This window comes from Alligator mississippiensis, chromosome 3 (genome assembly GCF_030867095.1).
Source record: "Alligator mississippiensis isolate rAllMis1 chromosome 3, rAllMis1, whole genome shotgun sequence".
NCBI classification, from domain to species: Eukaryota; Metazoa; Chordata; order Crocodylia; family Alligatoridae; genus Alligator; species Alligator mississippiensis.
Window position 1 is genome coordinate 286,645,725 of NC_081826.1, and position 25,791 is coordinate 286,671,515.

General features: G+C 43.3%; 1 protein-coding gene across 2 annotated transcripts in view; it reads right to left on the reverse strand.

Moving 5' to 3' along the window:
- DCC (DCC netrin 1 receptor) overlaps window positions 1-25,791 on the reverse strand; it is a 1,021,998-nt gene that overhangs the window by 401,991 nt on the left and 594,216 nt on the right. The window lies entirely within an intron of this gene.

Here is a 25,791-nt window from a genome sequence, read left to right on the forward strand (position 1 = left end):
CTATTCCTGTTATGTAACCCACATGGAAAGTAAAAGCTTAAATGCATTATACTCTAGCTGGAAGGTTTTAGCATTACAATTCATTTATTAGAGCATTTCACTATAGGGTAATATTAACATATTCTTCATGTTTGTTTGATTGCTTTTAAAATCCTCCCTTTGAAAGCGTTTCACGTGTAGGTGTGCAGTCAGCACCTTTAAAAAAAATAGTTTTTATTCTTAAACTGGAGATATTCTCTTATTAGTTATTCTCTTAGGCTGAATTGCTTAGTTCATGTTTCCACGGCAACAGACAGGAAGCAGGAGTTAAGCAGAATCTTTCATCTGGGGAGGGAATGATGGGAATGGATGAGGGAGTTTGAGCAAGGTCAGGCATTTACCGCTGAATACAAATCTGTCACGCCTAATAGATGAAGCTCTTTAGTTTCTGAGCTACTCGGGCTGCTCCCAGCAGCCAAGGAGAAAATAAAAAGACACTCAAGCATGAATGCCAATCAGCTTGTGCTGGCAACAATGATGTATATACATGTGCCATAGCAGCTGTACCAGACTTGGCTATGGATGAAAGGAGAAATTAAATAGGTGTCAATAATTATAGAAGGTCAGGATCTAAATCTCTGAATACTAAATATATTTTAATAAAATTGGATGGCAGAACAGAGAACATATTAAGCAAGTAGACACAAGAGGCCTGGGCGTAGGGTGCCGTGAGATTACAGGAATGTCGTATTGGAAAAGCATCCAGGTGGGAGAACTGCAGCAAGAGGAGTTGAGTGCACAAAGTGATCCTGAGAAACGACAGGCAAGCGAGTCCATACTCAGTGACCGCAGTGCTTTAGGCTGGCCTACACAAGGAGCAGCAGCAATGCTGCCGTGCAGAGAGAGGGAGATGGTAAAGACAGAAGATACGTAGCACCTGGCCCAGGAGGGTCAGGTCTGTCACAGGTAAAGGATGCATAGATAGTCTTCATCTCTGTGGTGTTAAGTGGCATGTAAGAATGAAAGGGTTAAGAAAGGTACATGAGGAAGTACACAACCCGATAGACACATTGGTGATGATAGACCAATACATACCAGAGGACAAACTGCGTTAATGAACACAGATGGAAAACTGGGTTCAAGGTCATTGTGACAATACGAGGACACTAAGCACAGCAGTTGTAAAGCCCGATCCTCCTACAACCACTTATACTTTTGCTACCTCTGAATTCTGAGAACAAAGTGCATCCTTTACATCCCGCTGGGCGCGTCTACACGAGACATTTACTGAGCAGTTGCCTAATTCACTCTGCAGTAAACATCTCAGCATCTACACATGCAGTGCTATTAGGATGGAGTAAACTAATTGACTCTGCCGGAGGATAGTACTTGTGTTTACAAGTACAGAGTTTTTTTACTTCACAGCAATGCACATGTAGACACTGAGGAGACTGGCTGGGGCATAAGGGTCCTGCAGTGCAGGGGTTGCCTGCCGGCTATCTGAGCGCTGAAGCACCCTTGCGCCCCAGTCAGCCCCTCTGCAACACATTGAGCCAGGGTCCCCTGCCAGCTGGGGCTGCTTTGACATGGCTCAGCATGCTGCAGTCCTTAATACACATTCAAACACAGTGCCCAGGAGCAATAAACTCCATCGTGATAAGTGCCAGAATTTACTGCTGTGCATTAATTGCATGTGTAGACATGCCCACAGAGCCTTTCACAAGGGGTTTAACAATACATGAGGCCTCATACAGCTGTTCATTTCTACCAGGGCAAATTTCTGAGAAATTACCCCTGACAGAAATCCTTCCTGGACAGGGAGCAGTACAGACGTACAGTCTGGACCTGCACCTGGGGTGACCCTGGTCTGGGGAAGGCAAGGGAAGCAGCAAAGACACCCTGCACCTGGCCCAAACTGGGGTTGGAGGAACAGGAGGCTGTGCTTCTCTACTTCTTTTCCCTCCCAGACCAGTCTGGGATCCCCCGTCCCTGCCTCCATCCAGAGCAGCTGCTCCTCTGCTCTGCTCTGCTCTGGGCCTCAGGGAGTAGAGCAGGGGGAGCAGTGGGGCAAACATCCCCAGCCTCGACCCCCCAGTACCAACTTCTTACTCAGGGGACTCAGGTGTGAAAAGTAGGCTGGGCTCACAGCACTGCTCTCTCCACTGCTCTACTGGTGCTGGAGAGCTGAGCGGATTGAGCAGTGGGGCAAAGCCTCACCCACTCCACTCCCTGGGACTCTGATGTGAGAAACAGGGGGAAGTTTTGCCCTGCTACTCCAGGGACAGCCTCCCTGAGCCCAATTCCCTGCTGGCCAGCTTCCCCTGGCCTCCCCTACTGCTTAGATATGTGGTGAGGGCAGTGATTTAAATGCCTGGCTGGCTTCCCCTCATTCCCCTTCCACTCAGCTGAGCGGCATTGCGGTAGAGGGAGCAAGGCAACGCTGGCAGGGGATGGCACCGCTGCCTGCACTCACCAAACAGAGGGGCAAAGCCCCTGCCTTCTTCTCACAATGAGAGCTCTGGTGTGAGAAGCAGGCAGGGGCTGTAGTGTTTCCTGCCACTTGGGTCCTGGTGCTAAGCAGCCAAGCAGCAAAGCATCTCACGCTGACAACTGCTCTCCTCCTGGTCTATGGAAGGCCAGCATGCCCCTGGTCCTGGGAAGGCATGGCAGCCTTTCCCTAGCTCCACTTCTCCTGGTCCCTGGGAGGAGTCAAGACAGGAGCAACTCTCCCAGAAGCAACTTAACCCTGATTGTTCCAGGGTTATTTCTCTCCTGGAACAACTGTTTTTGCTCCAGGAATAAAGCTTGAATGATTGTACCTTTTTGGTTTCTAGCAGGTGAGCAGCAATTCTCCCACAAGAAACTAAATGCCTGTATACAGACAGTTTGTAATTCCAGGTTTACATAGAAAAGCTTTCCATTGCCCATAAATGGACACAGTAAGGAATACAATATCATGCCCAAAACACAAAAACTGTTGTAGTTTAGTCCTGTTTCATTGAAGGTTAACTGCCCAGTTTAGCTTTCACTTAACATGGGATAAAAACATGAATAATTTAACATGCTGATACATGTTAAAGCCCTGCCCTACTTTAAGGTGCTGTTGTGTGTTCATTTGGCCATATCTTTAGACTTCTAATCACAGACAATAGGCCTGTGTGAAATGGCTAGCATTCACTTGGGATTCAGATTCCCTCCATGGTCCCCTCCCTCTACTTACTGGCACAGAGTCCGGGTCCAGCTCCCTGTGGCGACAAGTGGAGACATGGACATAAATATCATGTGAATTAGTTCTTTAAGTACATAAAGGATCCCACAGAGAGTCTAAAGAAAAAATAGTGGTCTAAGAAGCTTCAGTTGCAAGGAAGGGTCAGAAGAACTGGACGTATTTATGTTGGAGAAAAGCAGATGAAAGGGGTGAGGGAGTGTATTTGATAACAGTCTTCAAATACCTGAAGGGTAGTTATAAAGATGATGTTGATTGACTATTGTCTGTGGCTGCAAGGGCAGGGCAAAGAATAATAGTCTTCTACTGAAGCACAGGAAATGTAGGTTGTATATTAGGAAGAACTTACCATGACGGTAGTTAAGCACTTGACAAGATTCTCTAGAGGGGTTGTGGCATCTCCACCCTTGGAAGTTTTTAAGAACAGGTAAAATGCACACTTGCCTGGGATGATTTAGACAGGGATGATCCTGCCTTGTTTGGATTAGATGACATCCTGAGGTAGCCCTATGTTTCTATGATGCTATAAAGAAAGGACTGGGCTGTTCCCAATGCAGGCTAGTGGGTGAATGCCACAGTTTGGCCCTTTTCTTGTGAAAGGAATGAATGAAAAATTACTCAGTGGTTGTTATGCTTTGGGATCAGTGGGGACAAGGAGTGTGGGGAGAATCTCTATTAGTGTATAAATTTATTCATTTATGTCTACTTATGAAAGATGGTAAATAAAGTCTCTGAAATGTATGGTTTAAACTGAACCTTCTCACACAATGAAAGCATTCACTGCACCATCCTTCTTTGCTCTCAGATTCATTACTAACATAAGGCTGCTCCTTGTGCTCTGTAGCCAAACTTAATGGGAATTCAAGTAATTGGAAGTCAAAGAACAAACTATAAAACAGTATGATTTATAATCTTATAAAGAAGAATACGTAGTTACATAAGGAATATCGCATCACATACAACTTTGTTTCTATGAAACAGCTTGGTTTAATACTGGGCGTTGTTAAACATGCCTTGAACATCGTGCACAACACCCATGATTTTCATGACATTTAATAGGTTATGTTAGTTTTGTATCATCGCTTCACATTTGCATACTGCATACTGAGAACATTTCACAAAGCTAGATATATAATAACACACTGCAAAACTGTAAACAGGCATGGAAAAACACTCAGAGTCAGATTGTGAACTCATATAGACCAGCCTAATTCCAAGCAATCTTGCTGACTTCAAGTGAATTTGTATTCAAGTAACTCAGATTAGAATCTAGTTCATTTCTCATTGCTAGATTGATTATACAATGACAGTGGTGAATTCAGGGCACAGAGAATTTCTTAAAATTTAACGAAACACAGACCAACAGGTACTAAAACTGGATGAGAAGAGACATAGATAGCATATTGACACTGATGTTCCTGCTCCTTCTATTGCCTTTAATTCTCAATTTCAATTTTGCCACCACTCCTCTTTTCTAGTCCCCCACTGTGAGACGTGTAGGTAAGGCATACTCACCTAAACTCCTTGTATTCTGAGAAAATAGCCTACTACAGTCCACTCTGGGTCAATTCAAAGCTCTCTATTAACTTCAATAAGTATTAGGTCAGGCACAGTGATAGACAAAATGATCAAATGAAATCTAGTTCATGATAAATAATGGCTTTGTAAATGCAACTGTTAACAGCTCACTGCTATCAGCTCTCTGTCAGGTTGCTAATCTGAAATGAAAAAAAAAATCTTTAAATCTGGCAGTTTCCTGGTAGCAAAGGCTTTGTTCTTTATTATGTACTTGGAACTCACTTCTACTCCTGTGGAAGCCAATGGGAGTTTACCTGCTGATTGGTTTTAGTGGGAGTACTTGAGGAGTACAATACTACTCAGTGGATGCATCTACATGTGCCATTAAGGTGACACGACAAACTGCAGCACAGTTTGCACTGCAGAAAACTGCTCCCTGGCACAATGTTTACATGTGCGCCCAGGACCACAGACTTTGAGTTGGGGTCGAGCAGCCCTAGGCTGGCGTAGGGAGTCATCCTTGGGCTCTGAATGGTGGTGTCAGGTACTGGAGGGGCTGGCTGGGGCACAAGGGGGCTAAAGTGCAGGGCTAGGCAGCACACAACCCCCATAATTCAGCAACCTTGTGCCCCAGCCATCCCCTGTCACCATCTACAAATGCATTTTGATGGAGTAAATTATTCTGCTATAGGATAGTAGTGTCAGGGACAATACTATCCTATGGGAGAGTTAGTTAATTTACTCTGCCCTAATGCTTGCACACGTGTAGACTGCGATGCTTTGCTGCATAGCTAATTAGTAGGCCTGTGCAAAGTGGCAAGTATTTGCTTTGGATTTGGATTCGGACGATTTGAAGGGACAGTGATTTGATTCAGAGATTCAAATCACTGTCACAATTCAATATGCCTGAATCGGATCCAAAGATTTGGCGCCGTTTTGGATATTCAGCCATAGACTAAACAGGCAGCAGTCCTCACCATGCTGGACACAGTTGCCTCCAGCTGGTAAGTCTGTTGTGGTGGGCAGAGGGGGGATAGAAGGAGAGTGGGGAAGGAGGGATTGGAGCTGGGGCTGGGACAAGCTGCCTAGCTGGGGTGAAGGACTGCAGGATTCAGGCAGGAGGGCAGGGGGGAGGGGTGTGTGGGATGTGGGCGTGGAAGTGCTGGGAGTGGGGTCTATGCCCTGCTGCCGTTTGCTCCTTCTGCCCAGAGCAAACCATGCCTGCATCGCGCCCCCCCGCCCTGGCTGGACAAGCGGCTGCACGGCATAGCCCCCACTCCCAGTCCTCCCCCACCCTGGCTGGGCAAGCAGCCAGCTATGCCCTGGGATGCAGCCACTGCCACTGTTTGCCCAGCCCAGGCAGCGGGGGGCACAGTGCAGGTGCAGCTCGTATCCCGTGCCCACCTATCCCAGCTGGGCAAGAGGCAGCAGCACCTGCATACCGCTCCCCCACACCCCGGCTGGGCAAGCAGCGGGCTATGCAGGCACGGCTCACTCTGGGCAGAAGGAGGTAAGTGGCAGCAGGACACAGCCCCTGCTTCCAGCACTGCTGTGCCCCCCTGCTCCCGCCCTGAGTCCAGTGCCGCCCGCCCCCCCAGCTGGGCAGCTTGTCCCAGCCCCAGCCCCAATCCCTCCCTCCTGGACACCCTTCCCCTTTCCCCTCCACCCATCACAACAGACTTACCAGCTGGAGGCAGCTGTGTCCAGTGTGGTGAGGACTGTTGGCTGCCTGTTTAGTCTGTGGCCGAATCTCCAAAGCAGCGCCAAATCTTTTCTGAATGGATCTGGAGGTTTCCAATTTGATTTGGACCTTTTAACTTGATTTGGAATCAGATATTTGGCCTCTGAATCAGGCTGAATCTCCTCCGAACTGAATCGGCTACCAAAGCTTCACACAGCCTTACTAATTAGTCAGTTCTGCAGTAAAGTGCATGTGTAAATGCACCCAGGTTGAGTCAACATAGCAGAATTGGATCCATGGAGTTAAACACTGTCCTAATTATACTGAAGTTACACTTCAGCAGTGATGCTCTAAATTTACACTAGTGTACAGGATATTTTGATCTATAATGATTAGTTTCTATAAAAAAAAAGTTGCTGAACTATCAGGGTCCCATTGTGGATTACATTGTTCACCTTGCTCATACCACACAGACCTTAAAACTCCATAATAGTCCTAATCATTAAGACTGCACCACCCCTAGAAAGGTACTATTTCAGTGAGAGTAAGGTAGGCAAAAGCTGACCCATAATGATTTAGATATTGGTTCTGATTTATTGAGGTTCCTGTTACTCTGGCAAATGGAACACCTGGCAACACATATGTTGGGGCTCTTGCCTTATGATTTCTATGAACACTGTTGGATCCATAAAAATATGCTTATCCAATTCAAAGTGCTGGCCGAAGGTTTAATTGACACTAACTGGGAATAGTTATTTCAGTCCAACAGCTAGACAGTAAGGATTGGTAGGGGAAATCCTGCCAAATTCATGTGAATGATTTTCTTAGGGATCTACCATGTACCAAACTACATCTAATAAGGGACCCTGCTTTTAAAAGAAATCACCAGTTAGTATGGGCTATCTAAAAGACTTTATAACTCTTAATACATTTTCTTCTACAACAGGATAGCAATGTCCATCAAGTATTGTGTGTTTTGATTTGGAGCCCATTGGCTAAATAAGAGAATAGGCTTTTGGAGCTAAGAATTCTGCACTATTCCTCCCAGAATTCTAGTTATGAGACATAAGTAAGACATAAGTATATGAGACAGAAGTAGAAGGATTTTCCAAAGTTCTGAGAACCAAAAAAGGATTTATTTCCTACCAGGTCATATTATTTACACTGATCAAGGTACACTGACATGTTTACCCGTCCTTCTGGACAGAATTTTAACATTGTTGGTTTTATCGGAACTACTCCTGATTTCCCACTGGTATAAATCTGAGCAGAATTGACCCCTTAAAGCTTGGTCCAGGATATGGCTCTAATCTATGGTTCTAAACCATAGAGTAACTAACTTTCTGGTGGATGCAAGGAAGCCCAATTCTGTTCTCAGTGAAACCTGCATAACTTAGGAGTGATTCTACAGGGAATTCTACATCAGCATATTCGGGAGACCCTATAGCTCTCTCACTCCTAGAAGGCTGGGTCTGGCACTCTCCTTTTCAAGTGTGATGGGAAATGGGGGAAATAAGAGGGTTCTTTCTTAGTGCAGCCAAAGTGTAGAAACTAGTAGCTTGTGAATCATTCTCCTGAAAGAACACATGGAACAGTTGGAATGGTTGGATAAAGCCCTGGAAAGTATACTGAGTGGTTGTAACAGAGAACCAGAGGGTTTCTGGTACTTTAAGAGGAACAGAAGAAGGCTGGGTTGGCTCAGGGAGAACTGGCTGCTAGAAAGTGGGCTGACTGCAAATGAACAGACAAACTTGCAGCTGTACAGACTCAAGCCTGGGCTGGATAGGGGTAAGTAACTCTCCCAGGAAATAGGGGCAGAACAATAAGCTGTGCTGTGGCTGGCATCTAGGCATCCCAGAAGCAGAAGGCTGCAGGCAGCCGAACTAAGCTCTAGCGGGGAAAACAGGCTAGTCATTGGGCCCAGAAGGGGAACGCCTGTGTGTGGCTTTAGAGCCACCTGACCAGAAAGGCAGGACTTAGGAGGCACATAAAGTCAGTGCCTGAGACCAAGCAGCCAGTCTGGCCCTGCAGGCTCCAAAGGGAAGAACTCTGCAGTGAGATGGCTGTAGCTGAACAGCTGACTGAGATGCTGCTATACCTGGAGACTGCAAATCAGGAGCCGAGGTCTTGCAGGGAGTTAAGACCCAGGATAAGGAGGGGTTTATTATACACTCTGTGAGCTTAGAGTTTTACTTGCAGTCCGGAGCTCATATTTTTTTGTTCTAGGTTACCGGTGGTCTGGGAGTAGCTACAAGGAGAGATGAGAAGGCCACAGCAGGGTACCCGAGGGGCACATTACAGTTAGCCCACAGCAGGATGCCAGGGGCATGCCAGTGTTTAGAGCCCTGCCAGGGGCCCAGAATCAGGACACAGAGGGGGCTTAAGCCAAAGGGTGGAAGAAGCCTAGAGAGAGTCAGAAGCCTAGCATGAGCAGAAGCCAGACAGGGTCAGAGGCCCCAGTACCCGAGAAGGGCAGATGCCAGGGCCAGGGGGCCCAGTGCCCAAGGTTTCAATACAGGGGGCTGAAACCCCGAAGCCAAGGCCAGCACAGTGGGTCTGGGCTAAAGTTCCCAGCTAAAGGAAAGAGGCAGAGGCTAGGAAAACCAAGGCCCCAACAAGGGTGGAGAGGCCTAAGGAAGCATGATGAGAGTAAGTGAATGATAAAATCTGTGACTGGAGTTCACTAATAGACCTTAAGGTGACATATGCCCTAAGGCTATGGATAGGCCAAGAGGGCCCATTTAGTGCTCGAGGAATTGGATCATGACCAGCGGGGTCTGAAAGGGTCCCAGTGGCCAAAAAATAAACAAGGGCTCAATTTGGGACCCAAGGGTGGTCTCTCTTAGTACACATCAACTAATTACATCAAGGCATGGCAGGCGAAAGAAAAGGGAGGGCACACAGGGAACCAGAGCCGAGTGACCACAAAGAAGCATCACAGCCCCTAGGGGTCTGATCCTTGCTACAGTGGTACACTGAGGGGGAAAAATGGTGCTTCTGCTAGAGACTTACCAATTCTCAACCAGGGAGATGCAGCACCCTGGAGTGCCTTGAAATCCTTTCAAGGGTGTCCCAAAGTACCATAAAACATGTTCAATGTGCAAACAATGTTCAGTGTGCAAACCTGATTCACAAAATAAACCCAGAGATTCAAATAATAATCAATACGGTCACAAACTGCTGTGTTCTTTCTGAGTTGTGGATTTTAGTCCTTCGGGTTGCAGTCTATGCCCCCTAAATTGAAATGGTGGGTTTTTAATTGAAAATGTACCATTTCAATTTAGGGGGGTTATTGTTCCATCACTGTTATGGTCTTTCTGAGTTCTTTGTAATAGAAAAAATTGCTATGTTGTTTTCCATAGTGAAAGAATTAGTGAAAACTAAGAGTTAGCATTTTTGAGGGGCAGCCCAAGTCTAACAAGCTTGACAACCACTAATGCTCACTCCTTTATACAGCCACAACTTGCACACAGTAAATAAAAATCAGTGGGTGTGTCCATCTTTCTAATCAAGTCCTTTTTAAAATTAACTTGTATGATTACAAAAATCATATTACAGCTTTGAAAATGTTCTGATCTCAGTTACACCCATGTAAACCTGGCAACTTTAATGAGGTAAATCTGGATCTGCAAGGGTGTAACTGAAATCAGAAACAGGACCTTGCCTGAAAAATATGATAAACTTCCTTCGAAAACTATGTGAATAGAAACATTCCACATAGGGATTTGACCAGGGCACCAGTTAAGCTCAGAGAATTGATAACCCCCTGACTTGAACCTCCTACTAATATAATGTTCCAATTAATATTACTGGAGGGGCAGCCATGTTTAATTTTGACAAGGACAGATTTTAGATTAAGTCCTCCAGGACTGTAAATCTTAACCTTTAAGAACTGTTCACCTTGGCCTTTTATACCTCAGAGAATCCAAGTGTATTCTAAGCAAAGGGTGGATTTGGCTGCTACAAAGCCTCCCCTCCCTATTACCAATCTCTCACTTCCAGGGGTGGTATAGCAAGGCGAGAATGCTGCTGAATATAAATAGGGAAAAAAGCACATTATAATTACAAATCTGGCTATCCAATGTACAGCTCTAAACCCTGAAATGATAGGCTGACACTGTCATCCCAACCCAGACACCAATTACAATTACATCTAACAGAGGCCACTGAGCCTGGCAGAGGAGGGGGTTGGATGAAAGAGGTACTTTCCCAAGGATTCATCTCCTAAACTTCCAAGGAATTGCATTCCACAAATAATCAGCCAGTCTCCCAAGTTAAATAATTCATGTTTAAGTAAGGTGAATAAGATCGTTCCCGAAGGCAGGGAAGGTGGGGTGAGGAGGGAGGGAGGGACAGAAAAGAAAACAGGGGAAACAAGAAGCCTGTTTTATCCTGTCACTCAAAGAGATAATATATTTGCATTCCTACAAGAAACATGCCTGTTTTCTCCCATAGGAGGCTGAAGAAGGGTTCCCCTTCACCTATTGCATTTCTGATGCTAGACATGTAAATAAATATATGAATAAAGAGAGTCGCTGGGTAGTAATGGGTCAGATGCCAAATCAGAAACCAAACAAAAAAGCCATCATCATCTTCATCAACAAGAACACGGTCTGAACTGTCAGAATGCAAGAAGGCTGTTTTGATCTTATTAAAAGACTGTCTGTTCCTAAACTCTAAACTGAGCTTGCACTGCAAAATCAATTTATGAGCTCATTACATAAATCCATATTAAACTATTTAGTCTATATTTAACACTATAACAAGGATAGTCAGGGTGAATTAAATGGATTTTATTTGCAGGTGGCAGAAAGTCAAAGCTTGCCCTTCCTCTTTTAATTCTTTTCTAGGCTAATCTTTTGTAATACTGAGAAAAATATTTTATTTTCGCTTCATGTAAAAAGGACTGACACACGTGTGCACACACCCCTGGAAAGAAGTAACTGGAAATCTTTGCCACTGGGCACACTTGTACACGTGACAGGGGGTTAGTTCTTAGGTTTACATTCTATGCCCCTTAAGTTGAATTGGTGGGTTTTTCATTGAAAACCCACCATTTCAATTTAAGGGTTATATTGTTCTGTTACTGTTACGGTGGGGGAGCCAATCCTTTTTTCTTTTTCTTTTTTTTTTTTGGCAGAGCCTGTCCACAGCCTGCCAGTGGGCTGAGTGGGCCCTGAGTTTCAGGGGACCATAGTCCTTCCCTCCATGTTGGCAACTCCCCCAGGGGGAGCTTGGATGGGGGCTGCTTGGACGGGCTGCCATGGGCCGGGCACTGCCCCAGCTCAGAGCAACACCTGGGGCCCAATTCAACTCTTTGCCGACCCAGAGCTGGGGCAGCACCTGGCCCGCTAGCAGCTTGCCAGGGCAGCCCCAGGAGGCACTGCCACCATGGAAGGAAGGACCGAGGTCCTCCGCAGCTCAGGGGATGCTCAGCCTACCAACAGCTTGCTCCTTGGTTGTGGGAGAGGCAGGCAGGCTCTGCCAAAAAAATAAAAAGGATCAGGTCCCTCACTGCTTCTGCCTTCAGCAGGTACTGATTCTTTTTTTTTGGCAGAGCCTGCCAGCCTCTCCTGCAGCCAGGGGGTGAGCTGACTTATAGCTGACTTATAGCTGCAACACCTCATTGCAAACTAAGGTACTTCAGGATGCAGTTTAGTTTCCAATCATGCAAACTCATTTTAAACCCCCAAAACTCTTGTATGTGTACAGTCCGATGCCATTAAGCCACACAAAGTGACATTTCTGTCACATGTACCTGGTAATGGCATCATGTGTACAAGCGCCCTATATATAGTAAAAAAATATATTTCAGTCATAAAGTCATAGAAAAGTAGGGTTAGAAGGGACTTCCAGGGGTCATCTACTCCAACCCCCTTCTCAAAGCAGCTCCATCCCAACCTCTGTCATCCCAGCCAAGGTTTGGTCTTTCTGGGTCTTAAAAACCTCCAAAGATGAAGGGACCACAACCTCTCTGGGTAACCCGTTCCAGTGTTTTACTACCCTCCTAGCGAGAATGTTTTCCTAATATCTAACCTGTACTTCCCTTGCTGCAACTTCAGCCCCTTGCTCCTTGTTCTGTCATCTGCCACCACTGAGAACAGTCCAGCTCCATCCTCTTTGGAAACACCCTTCAGGTAGTTGAAGGCTGCTAATTAAATCCCCTCTCAGTCTTCTCTTCTCCAGATTAAATAAGCCCAGTTCCCTCAGTCTCTCCTCATAAATTTTGCCCCACAGCTCCCTCACCATTTTTGTTGCCCTGTGCTGGACTCTCCAATCTGTTCACATCCTTTCTGTAGTGGGGGACCCAAAACTGAACACAGTACTCCAGATGTGGCCTCACCAGTGCTGAATAGAGGGGAATAATCACTTCCCTGGATCTGGTGGAAACACTCCTACCAGTGCATCCCAGTATGCTGTTAGCCTTCTTGGCAACAAGGGCACACTGCTGGCTCATAGCCTACTTATTGTCCACTGTAACCCCCAGGTCCTTTTCGCAGAGCTGCTGCTTAGCTAGTCTGTCCCCAGCCTGTACAGGTGCAGTCCCAAAGTACCGGTCCCCAGAGTGCCATTGACAACATTTTTTTTTTGTTATCCTTGACTGATTATCCTCATGCTGTCCTTTTATAACCAAGCACATCACTGATGTGGTAAGGCTCTCAATTACTCGGAAGAAAACAGTCTTTAGTAGTGTGCCATAGGTATGAAATACATGGACATGGGTTATAGCAGTGAGAGATGAAAAGCTTTTCTATTCTATCAGGCCCATTATAGAAAAAGATGTAAGCAGGTTCATTTTGCAAGGCAGAATTTTCCAACTGATTATATTTTTAGAAATAACTCCATATTAGAGGGCTGCTATGACAGGGACTATTATCCCAGCAAGAAATGCAAAACTCTTCTGCGGGTTTGATTAGTGGGAATTAAAACCCTGCACAGAGCCACTAAGTAAAGTCTGCTGAACCAGTGCCAGAGGTTTCTCTTGTTAAAGCCATCAGGATGTGTAAAGTAAATGTGAGGTGCTGCTGTGAAGGAATGAGGGTCCCAACAGAAAGGCCTGAAGAAAAAAGCTAGAATTGCACTGCACCAATGCATCAGCTGGTTTAAAACTTTTTATCTCTACTTTTAATTTAAAATAGAATTTCTGTTCTTGTACAAAAAACATTTGTGGAAAGCATATATCTTATTTGAAAAATTTCAATTTGTCATTGCAAAACCAAAAAATATATATTAATTAATTTTAAAAAACACCCTCCAGTGTTCATCCATCCATCAACACACAACCTTTCCCTCCTCCCATGCTTTTCATTGAAAAGTAACCATGCCTTTCACTTCCTGACACAAAACTAGACTTTCACAACACATTTTGACAACAATCAAAATGTTTCCAATGGGTATATGTGTGTATGTATATATATCTATATATATTCCCATGGGAAAAATTATGCTCCTGAACAGCTTTGAGAGGAAGCTTAGGGAGAAGCCTTAGGCTGGGCCCCTACTATGTACAAGGGATGGTCTTATTTTGGGTTTCTTAACCAAAGGATAATGATCCATAGGGAGGTCCTGAAAGGACTCAGATAAGCTGAAAGATACTGACAATGTTACTACAGGTATCACTAAAGGTACTATAGGTAACAGTACAGGTACTGAAAATGTTACTACAGCCTAAATAATAGTCCAAATACCGTCTTTATCTTTAATTTAGACTTTGACTACAGTCTGAATAAAGGACAAAGCATATCTCAAGAACTCTGGGACAGAACAAACGTTCTGAATTTGGGAGGTCACATATAGTAGTGCCATGCCCTAGCCCTGTCCTTTCAGACATGCCGTAGTTATAGGACTAATCAATGCTCAGATGGCCTATGATGTGCAGTACAATCTTATTACAATGGAGCACAGAGATGCAGCTTCACCACAGGCTCTGTCACAGACTGCTCTATTTACGAGAAAAGATGGGTCTTAATTCTTAGATTAAGTTCGCTTTGGGTTGACACGTGGCATGAGGAGTCAGAGCTCAGATATGAAAAAACCCAAGTGCGATACACCTGACAAGCTGGTATCCCTGATGTAGAAAGAAAGATCCCATATGAAGGTAGCTAGGTCCATCTGTCTTAGGCGTTTATCCACTTAGCATTAACTTAGCACCCTAGTGTCTCAGTCTTTAATATATTTACCTTCACCCCACTCCTGGTAGGCAGGGAAGTGCTATTAGCTCTCTTTTAGCCAGACTTGCCCAGCAATTGTGCTCAGGGAGTGATTTCCTCAGGAAATCTTGAAGTTTTATTTGAAGTCCAGCCCTCAAAAAGGCTTCCAAACCCACATGCCTACATTAGAGGACCCAAGTTAACACTATAGAAAACCAAATGCCTTTTTTATGGGCCTTAGAGCAAATCTGAGAGCTTAATTTCTCCATGGGTACCCTAACATGTGCACACATGCTTGAATATTAGGATACGGTTTGTCATGGGTTCCTCTCAAAATAACTCGGGAGAAAAACAAGAATCCCCTGATTATTTTTCCTAAAACCTAAACTGAAATCTTCTACTTAAGGTAACTGGAATTTCACTATGGTTGGCTATAGCTCTTTTCCTTTATTGTTGTATTCTGTTTCTTCACTTCCTATTCTTTACCTATTCCATGTTATAGTCAACATCAAATACCCTATGGAAGGTATATGTTCTGTTTACCTCTCAACAAAGTACACTAATACATTGGGGTTTCTTTTAAACACTTAATTATCTGATCCCTTGAACAAAAGATTAAATTATTCTTGCATCATCGCAGCCTACTTGATTTCCTTTGTGTGCTGGTAAATGCATGTATACAAATATTATATGTACAATGAGTCTCCCATTGTCCTTTATGTACACTTAATTATAAAGCTCAATATCAATAATCACTTTAAAATAGATATATATTTTTGCAGTTGTGTGGTCAAAAGTCTGAAATTCACAAAATGGAAAATACAGAAAATACATCAACTTTCTTAGTACACAGTAATACTGAGAATTGCCATAGTCAGATCTGAAAGGAAACTGATAACAGTTCGGGGCACACAGCAGTAAACATAAACAGCCTGAACTCCCCAGACTTATCCGATACGATAACCTATAAAGGTTTAGCTAAAACTTGACTCATCAGCTTTTAGGGATGTTTCTACAGTTTTAGATGACTGTGTAAAATGCTGCATTACTGTAAGTGAAGACATAAAAGGTTGAAGTTATGCCAGACCTGAATAAGCAACAATCAGATGAGCTGTTCAAGGAAAAATATTTGCTTTGCACAGAAAAATTCCTCCTTGGGAATTGAGGCTTACAGGTATGTAAGTCGAGTTATTCACATAATGCTTGTTAACGCCAAAACACATCTCTTCTTTTTCACGGGTGAAATTAAAAGAAAACAGAGCTCTAAATTTACAGTAGCCATTCCAGTACTAAGTGATGTTGATAACTGTGCTTAATAATCTCCAGCTAACTAATACAGTACTGGGAAATGCATCACTTTTCATGCGCATACACAGTCATTCAACTCTGCTACCCTGGCAAATTAAATTCTAACAGTTCCTCAAGTGTTAGGGCTAATTGTTCAATTATTCATTCCATCTTGTGTCTCCTCTGAAGTTACCATGTAAAGTCAATATACAGTAAGGGATATTGTAATTAGCACCACTTAATACAATGTGCTACCAAATTGACTTCTAGTTTTCCCATGACTATTATTTATTACTATGCATTATGCATTAATAAATACAAAATCAGGTTCATTATGTACAATGGCTGAATTTAAGAGAGGATTGATAATTTAATAAGAAATTAGAACATTTCTGTAATTCTCCCCAAAATGAACTTCTTTCTATATACTTGAATAAATAATTATATCCCTATAGAGCTACAGGAAAAAAATCTTCCTCTCAAATTTCAGATTTTTACAGTAGTTTCTTTCAGGCTCACAGTGAGAAACTTTCAGAGACTTAGGCACAAAGTCTAAACAGATCAGTCAGACTTAGGCACTTACCTATCACTTTAGCCTGTTATGTTCAAATGTATATCCTGAACTGTCTTGTTCAGCTTCCACCTAATACCTGACTTACATACATTCCCTTAGTACCCAAGTTCATGCCAGTGAAGTTTCTCAAGCACCTACATTTCTACCACTGGCCACTCACACAACCATAGATGTCCTAGGATCATTGGGCAGTATCATGCTTAATCCTCTGCAGTATTCAAAAGCTAAACATACCTCTTCTTATCTTGCCTATGGGTCTTGATCCCATAGTAGCTCAGCAAATACACAGAAGATTGGTCACTCCATAAAATGCAGTGAAAAACATATGTTGATGCCTTTCCAATTGCACAGTGTCTAAAGCAATGGGGGCCATCCATTGTGGCAGGTGTGCCACAAATTAAGCCTCACACCCTCCCCAAGTGGCACTGATACCTTTCTTCTGCCCAACCTGCTTCCCTGCTTTCTGCTCATTGCCCTATCTGCTGCTGTGCTGCCTGCTCCTTACCTGATCTGTCCTGTGCCATGCACAGAGACTGCCCATGAGTGCCACAGGTTGGCCACTGCTGGTCTAAAGCCTTTGCCTGGGATACAGGGGACCCAGGTACAAATCCCTTCCCTGCTTGATTTGGATGGATTGGAATCTGCATCTCCCAGTCCTCAGGAAAGTGCTCTAACTGTGGAGTGTGCTCTGAGGCATGAATTGAGGATTATGTTTTGAAGTGGGTTTTTATTTCTCTTATAGAAGCTGTCTCATTTTATAGGTACTTAAATATAAATTGGAGCAGGAACCAGAAACCAGGCCTTCCATATGAGCGCACTCATTGAAGGCTGTAGAGCCGTTCTCACTCTCCTGGTCCAGTGAACTTGATATATTTGTTACAAAGCAAAATACCTCCAACCATGGAGTGTGAGATAACTACCCTAGAACAGCCAATAACCCACTGAGAGAGGTAGATTCAAATCTCAGCTTCAAATCAAGCAGAGGAATGATTACATCCTAATGCTTTAACTAATGGACAACTGAAAGTGAAGGGTGCAACCTGTCCTGTTTTGTGAATGGCACCAAAGCCCCCTTATGAATCTAGCTCTAGAAGTTACTTTTTTCAGAGTCACTTAGGGTGTTATAGATGTATTCTGAGAGGTGGGAGGGGGACACTTTAATTAGAACAGCTCCAAGAGCCGCTGTAATTAAAGTGCCTGAAGCATCATGTGTATCAGCATCCCCTCACTGAAAGCTCATTGAACAAGCTTTAGTTAAAACACCCCCACCACCGTTTTTCAGTGCAGGATACATGTGACACTGAAATCTGCTGGAGCAGATTTTTTAAACCGCTCGATTAATTGAGTCTGCTCCAATGCTTTGTAATTACAATGCATCGGAGCAGCCTCTCTGCACGTGTATAGGTGCCCCTAAACTCTGTGAACTGGCTGTGCTTTCGGCCAGCTGGATTTGTGTGGCTCAGCCTCTTTCATGGTTCAGAGCAACAGGTCTTTATTTGGAGTTCTCTTTTAACACGAAACAGGCCAGTCAAAATTACCTTGCTCTTTCAGTTCAGGCCTTAAAGGTAATTTAGCCCGGGGGTGGGTAAACCCAAGCACACATGCCGGAGTGTGGCACCCCAAGGCATTTTGCTTGGCATTCCTACTTTGGGGAAAGGGCTGAAGCTGCACCACCACAACAGAGAGTGGTCCCTTCATGACTCCTCTGCTGTCTGCCCCTGGCACCCCAACATCTTACAAGTCGAGGTTGTGGGTCTTTCTGGCACTCTGTCCAAAAACATTGTGAACCCCTGTTTTAGACTCAGTAGAAACAACCTCCCTCAGATCTGGACCCTTTTTAAAATCCAGCTGGGAATCTGCTCAAGGATCTGATTTCCCTCCAGTTGCATCTCATTGTCAAGCTGGCCTAGCAGCCCCTTAAGTGGTCCCTACACCCTATCACAGGCACTTTTGAAACTTTTCCTTAGATCCTAATTTCAAAAGTCATTTTGGTACCTAAGTTTCACTGACAGCCAGTGGGCTACTAGCTCCTAAATTTATATAAGACAGCATCTGTGCACCTCAGAATCTATCATCTGTTTTTCACTGCAAGTCTCCTATTGCATAAAGAAGGCACAGATGCTACGTGACTTGATAACGGTCCCATAGCAACTCTGTGGCAAAGCAGGGACTTAAATCCAGGTCACCGAAGACTGGGGCTGGTGACTTTGTCTATAACACCCTTCCTCATTACATGCTGAAATCACTTATGATGCCGGGGGGAGCTCCAGAAATTACTCCTTCTGATAACCTTCTTTAGTTCAAACCAGGAAGCCTCCAGGCAGACTCCCAAATTAGGCATCTATCCATAGGTATTATTTTAAGGGTGGCTTCTGTCACAGGGCATCTAAACAGAAAGTTTTGTTTAAGTTAGGGGGGAAAAAAATCAGCTGATACTGCATTTTTGTGTAGGTTTATTATAAATTCACTGTGAAATGTCATGATGTTATGGTGATGGCCACTATAAAGATACATAAATAAAATGTATATGTATTATTGTCATTATTCTTCTTATAGTTTCTATGGTGCGATAAATGTGATCAGCACAAAAGTTATGCATACTAAAATAAGGGCAATCAAATCTCTCATTTGAAGTCATAAATACATTATGGTAGAGTCAGGAAACCATTTCTCATCCCATTCATGGTACTGCACAATCAGCCACATGTGGCTTTTTTGTTCTTAGCTGTTTTTTGATTTCCCTTGAAGTGACCGTCGGTGGCAATATTCCAGACTCAATGATTATATGATAGGTTTTTTTGTCCATGTGTTGTCTATTATGTTATACTCAGAGAGAAAAGCTTGCCTTCCTTTTACAGGAGATACATCACACTCTCAAACAAGAGAGAATAAAAGCACTTATAGAAGCCCCCTGTGACTGACAAAGAGGGGAATATAAAATGCACTGTCTCAAAGAATGCACTTCAAGTTAGAAGACATCTCCTGAAATGGCCACTACTACTCCAGTTGCACAATCCTACCTCTGGTAACTGCCCAGGTTGTGAAATTTGTTCATTCTAGAAACATAGGGCCTTCAGGGACCTCATGAGATTGCTTAGTTCAACCTTTGCAGTGAGGCTGGATCAAGTATCCTTAGACTTTTCCCAACAGATTTTTTTAACTGTTCTTAGAAACTTTCAATGAAGAAGATTTCACAATATCCCCGGGTAGCTGGTTTCACTCTAACAGTTAGAAGGACATTCTTCATTATCCAACCAGTAGCTTCTTTATTGTGAATTAAGCCATAGGTCAACTAGAGATCTTTTTGGTTTCTCAAAAAGAACCAAGAACAACTGAATTTATAAAAATAATCTGTACACAACTCCTGACCATTAATATAAAGAAGGAATCTTTTTTTGTGTGAAGTAGTTGTATTGAGTATTAATAAGTAAAGGACAAGTAGTACCTTACTGAATCTCTCCCCCATATTAGGGACAGGTGCAGATTACTGACAACAGTTGGAGTCAACCAGGGTCCACCTAGCACGGGAAAACAATTCTTAAATGTCAGGATCTAAGCCCAACAGATTTAAAATCCACACTAAGATCTTGTGCATGTGAAAACACTGAAACTGTTAGATGCCAAGCTGATGAGCTGATATGATCTGAAGTTTTGATACATTTGGGGGAAAAAGCAATTTCCAAAAAAAGAGATGTGAATAAAATATAAACTGAACCCAAAACAATGACGTTCAGCAACATCATTTTAGGACATGCTCGGAGATCAAGTATCACGTCCATACCACAGAAGTATCCATTTTAGGACACCCAAGATTGTCACCAGTGTTCCTTCTAAGCTGTACGCATGTGCAGCCATACACAATAAAATATCATGCCGTGCAATAACTTTTTAAAACCATGCACACATTGGCGTACTGACGGAGGGGTGTTGGAGGCCGTGGCCTCCGTGTTTCAGCCTGGAAGGGGGACTCCCAGTGCCATAGCAAGGGGGTGCTAATGCTCCCCCTGCTACTGCCACCAGCTTTGCATCCGGCCGTTTGCCACCTGTCCCAATCCAGCCATAGGCTGCTGCAGGAGGAGGGAGGGGAAGGCACACAGATACCCACACACTCCCAGCCACGATTGCTCACGGATCGTTAAACCTTAGCGGGAACACTGGCTGTCATGTGTCAGTTATTAAGGATGAGACCCCTTTTAGGGTTTTTTCTTGCTAGTATCTCTGACAAGTTATTCCTTCCTATAGAACCCATTGTAGATGATATGACGCCTTTCATAAAGTATCATTTTGAGAAATAAAACTTAGAAAAAGTGCTGCTTATTATCCTCAGTGCTCCGTAGTATGTAGTTTCAAACTGCATATTTTCAGCTGCTGTCCTCTGTCCCTCCCACTTCCTGTAGCAAAGGCTAGACATACAATACTCTATTATTAAATTTGTATAATGCAGACTCCTTGTGGAACAAAACAAACAGACTTTGTGCCTTTTCAGCTGATTAGTTATCTTCTGTAACAGATGATTTTCTTTATTGCTTTGTTTGCAAGTTAGCTGCTGCTTATAATGCCTGGAGCACACAATGATTAATAATATTTTAGCAAATCCATAGTAAAGTGTACATCCCTAAGCTAAAGTTTGCCTAGCAAGGAATTCATTGCTGAAACATAGTTGACAATTATCCTACTGTTTATGTGAGTTATTTCAGAGCTCTCTTTGCTAGTTTCTTTTTTCTGCTCTTTTACATTTTGGATTAAAGTTAAGTACAATCACCGCACAAGTAACCAAGGATGGATATTTGTAGAAACTATGGCCAGTAAACAAATTATTGTTTGTACACTCATTAAGGGGAAACAATCATCTGGAACACTTTCCTCAATACCTGTTGCTATACATGTCTATCATTTGCAACAATGGTATTTTTATGTATAAATAACAGGTTTGGGGAATTTCTAAAATTTTTAAATAGTTAGTTAACAAAATACCTCTGTCAAACATTCCCTTTTGGTCTGTGCATGCTTTTTCAAATGCATACTGAGGACTCCTAAGGCTTATAGACATTCCTACAGACCTGTAGACAACCCATATTGGTGGTTTTTCATTGGCAGAAAACAAATGGAGAAAGTCTTGGAGCTCTGAAAGACACTGAAGACATAGGGGAATGGCGGGGCAAAAGATGAGAGGCTTTTGTTCGGTGATACTGCTTTATTCTTTTTAAAGAGATAAAAAGGGGATAATTATAACAAGACAATGAATGCAGTCTTAATGATGATGAGAAGGGAGCAATCACTCCAAACTATAGCTCAAAGATGATGACATGAATAATTCTTGCTAATGTAAAAGAAGATTTCATAGATTTCATAGACATTAGAGCTAGAAGGGACCTCGGAAGATACTCGAGTCCAGCCCCTTGTCCCAGGGGCAGGAAGTCAGCAGGGATCATAGGATCCCAGCAAGAGAAACATCCAGATGTCTCTTGAAGGCGTTCAAAGTAGGTGCTTGAACCGCCTCCGGCAGCAGGCTATTCCAGACCTTGGGGGCTTAGGCAGTAAAGAAGTTCTTCTTTATGTCCAGCCTGAAATGGTTGCAGAAGAGTTTGTGACTGCTCAACCTCATCATCCCTTGGGGCGCTCTGGTGAACAAACATTCCCCCAGATACTGGTGAGCACCCCTGATAAATTTATAGGTGGTCACCAGATCACACCTGAGCCTGCACTTTTCCAGGCTGAAGAGTCCCAAAGCTCTCCGCCTCTCATCATAAGGTCTGTTTTCCTGACCTCTGATCGTGCACGTGGCTCTCCTCAGCACCCTCTTAAGCTTCTCCGCATCCTTTTAGAATTGTGGAGCTCAAAACTGGACGCAGTACTCCAGCTGAGGCCTCACCAAGGCTGAGTACAACGGGAGAATGACGTCCCGGGATTTGCTTGAGAAGCATCTCTGGATGCAAGCCAGCATTTTGCTTGCTTTACTAGCAGCAGCATCACATTGAAGGCTCATGTTCATCTTGTGGTCAATGATGGCCCCCAAGTCCCTTTTGTCCATAGTACTAGCCAGCGTAGCACTGCCGAGCCTATAAGCATGCTGCAGGTTCTTCTTCCCCAGGTGGAGAACCTTGCATTTTTCGGTGTTAAACACCGTCAGGTTCTCATCTGCCCATTTCCTGAGCCTGTCAAGGTCAGCCTGGATCACTCCACTGTCCTCGTAAGAGAAAGGGGAAGAGAATTATTATCCTGAAAATGTCTTTTCTCAGTGTTTCAGTCTTGGAACACAGTTCTGATGGGCTGATTAAATGGTATACTGTAGACTACCTCTACACTTGATATTTACCCATACATAGTGCTAAATACAATGCCTCAAAGGTCATAATCTCAGCTATTTTCTTGTCCCAGGGGTCCACTAGCTTCTGAATGTCTAACCAATACATATCTAAATGGTGTTTAGTATCTCATAACCCTGGCTGGATATCTAGAAGTAAAGGTTATTATCTTTGTAAACTCACCACCCAGTTGGCTTGCATTGCTCATTTTAGTGTTGTCCAGTTTGAGTTTAGCATACTGTGGTATGTACACTGGACATTATTTATGGCCCGGACTCTGGTTTTGTCTACATTTGTTTTTATACCTGACTCTAGTGATGTTGCTCCTGATTTCACTGTTCAGTGGGATGAGAATCAGCTGTATAACCCATATGCCTATATGGAAAAATGTAGGATTTTTAATTAGAGCAGCATGATTGTATCTAGAGACAGAAAAAGACCTTAAGTATCTCTAGTTTACCCCTCCACAAGGCCATAATATTAGCCATCCCCTGAGAGTGAATACATTAGTCCTTACATGGATGGAGACACCTACTTTTAATCCACCTCCTGGTCAACAACATTTGCATTTAATTGAAGAATAATAATGTAATTATTATTACAGTTAATTAAAAACCAGCAGCCATAGCCCTATAATTTGCCTAGGGGGAAAAAAAAAAAAGGATTGTCTGTTCTCCCCACAATGTTACTTAGGGAATAAGCACGCTATTATTTTATCTAAAAGGTTTTCTTCGTAGGCCTGATCCTAGCTTTCATAGAAAGAAAACTCAGTAAGCTCTTTTACATGTTTTGGACTTTCTTCCTTCTAAATTAATGGTTCCAAAAAGGGGTTGACAACTAATTATAAAAGACTATATTGAAACTTCATTAGGCTCTCATAACTACCCACCAACAGCAAATGCTGGCTTTAATAGGTCATTGTCTCTGCCTCGGCAAGAAGCAGATTGTCACGGTTGCCAAGGGTAACCCTTAGTCTGACGCCTGTGGACAGGCCAAAACCGAACAGCTGTGCAATGCAGAGCTCACACTGAGTGTGAAATATATGGTGACCATATATTGACAAAATTTAAACAGAGAAGGCTATGTTCTTCTCACCGTGGTCAGCCCCATCACTTAATTTGTATTTATAGCTGGCTTCTCTACCATCTGTGCATGCTGGCCTTCTCAACATCTCAGAGGAATTGGAGTGGCATTGTTTGAAGATCTGATTAAATAGCCAGGAAAAAGTAATCCATCATTTATAAAGGGAAATGGAGACAGTTACAATGGTGTCCCATAGCTCTTTAGGGTTTTGTCTTCATTTTCTTTTCCCTTCATTGTAAACCAATGCCAAACATAATAAACCCTGACCAAGAGTGCAGAATTTACTGACAGCATTTGAACACCTATGTGGGAGCAGTAATGAATGATCCCATTTCCTTTAGGCTGGTCCTAGTGATAGATTAAACTACATTACAGTGGAGGATAGCCCCTTTCCTCCAGGCTCGCACCTGTCTAAATATACTCCGCATGCATGTGATGAACGCAAGATTCAACTTAAACCAGACCAGAAACAAACAACAAAATGCTGCGGTTCCCCATGGTGAGGTTTAATAGCTAGAAAGTTGTTTTTCTGAGTGCCGTTGCATCTCTCTGGTCCCAGCTGCCCTTCTTAAATACCAGGGGGGCTAAGTGATAGGTATATTTACTTTGACAGTAAAGAACCTTCTTAATTCCCACTTGAAGCCAGAGTCACTATTAGTCACTGGTGATTCTGCAAAGAAAGGAGAGGAGAAACGCTCATCTGTGTGTATAAACATGAAGCAAAATGCAACATGCCAGACAGACAGCAGCAGGCCGTCCAAACCTTCTGCATCACCACTAAGTTCACGCAGACTATTGACAGTCTGAGTACAGAGAGCGCCGTGAAGCATCTCATTAGCAATCATAATTCTTTCCATAGGTTTGTCCTCCAATTCTGTCCTGTCCAGGTGTCTCTGTATTCCTTGGTAGTAGGGCACAGATCACAGCTAGATCTGTGTTTGCTGCACAGGGGAGCAAGCTGGAGGTTTGGGATAAAGAGCTGCCTGTTTCATATTTGGAGAGTCAAGGGAAAGAAGGAGCTAGTGGAGCAAGTGTTGGACAGCCACAGTGAGAAAATAAGGGCCAGACAGACTTCTAAGAGGTGTAATATTTGTGCTCAGGCTATTCATTCTGCGCACGGGTAAAAAGAAAGGATCATTCACCCTTTTTCCATTTGTTTGTTCATTCTATGTAGATGAGTGCAGAAACTTGTGAACCAGGAAGATGAGACATACAGATACTCAGTGAAGAGCACTGTACCCTAGCAGAGTCATCTTAGTTGTATCCACAGGGAGTTAACAGCTGCATTTTTGCTGTAGTGCAACTACCTTTCATATGACAGTTTAGAGCATGACAGCCTGAGAGATCCAGGTCCTTATAGGAATTAGTGGTCTTGAACACCTCAACAATATTATTGTTGTATCCCACTGTAACAGCCTAAACACGGTGCATGGGGTTTATAGATTTATGGCCTCTTACTGGACAAAACTGCAGTTTTTATTGTTTTTTGTTTTATTTTGTTTTGTTTTTAAATAAGGGCAGGATTTGACTAAAGCCTATACACACACACACACGCACACACACATATATACAAAAATACACACACACACAAATATATATATAATTGCTCATATATGCTTGGCAAAAGAAATGCTACAGCATACACTGAAGGAGATGAGAGAAGATCCTCACAGCTGTCATTAAATAATGAACAACTGTTTCTACTTTTTCTACAATACATTTCTACCTTTCCCAGTCCATGTCAGCAGGTGGCCGAATGTTACTTCTGAGCATTTGCTTCTTCACAGCTCGCTGTGACACAACTCCGCACACACACAATCACAGAAGAAATAAACTCCAAAGCACATTTCTACCCAAAACACGGAAATCAGATGTGTGGTGTTTATGCACGTTTTACATAATCCGACTGAAGAAGTCATAAATGTACCTGGTTTAATTTCAAATACAGAAACACACAGTCCCCACTAGTTCTGGCACAAAAAGGGGTG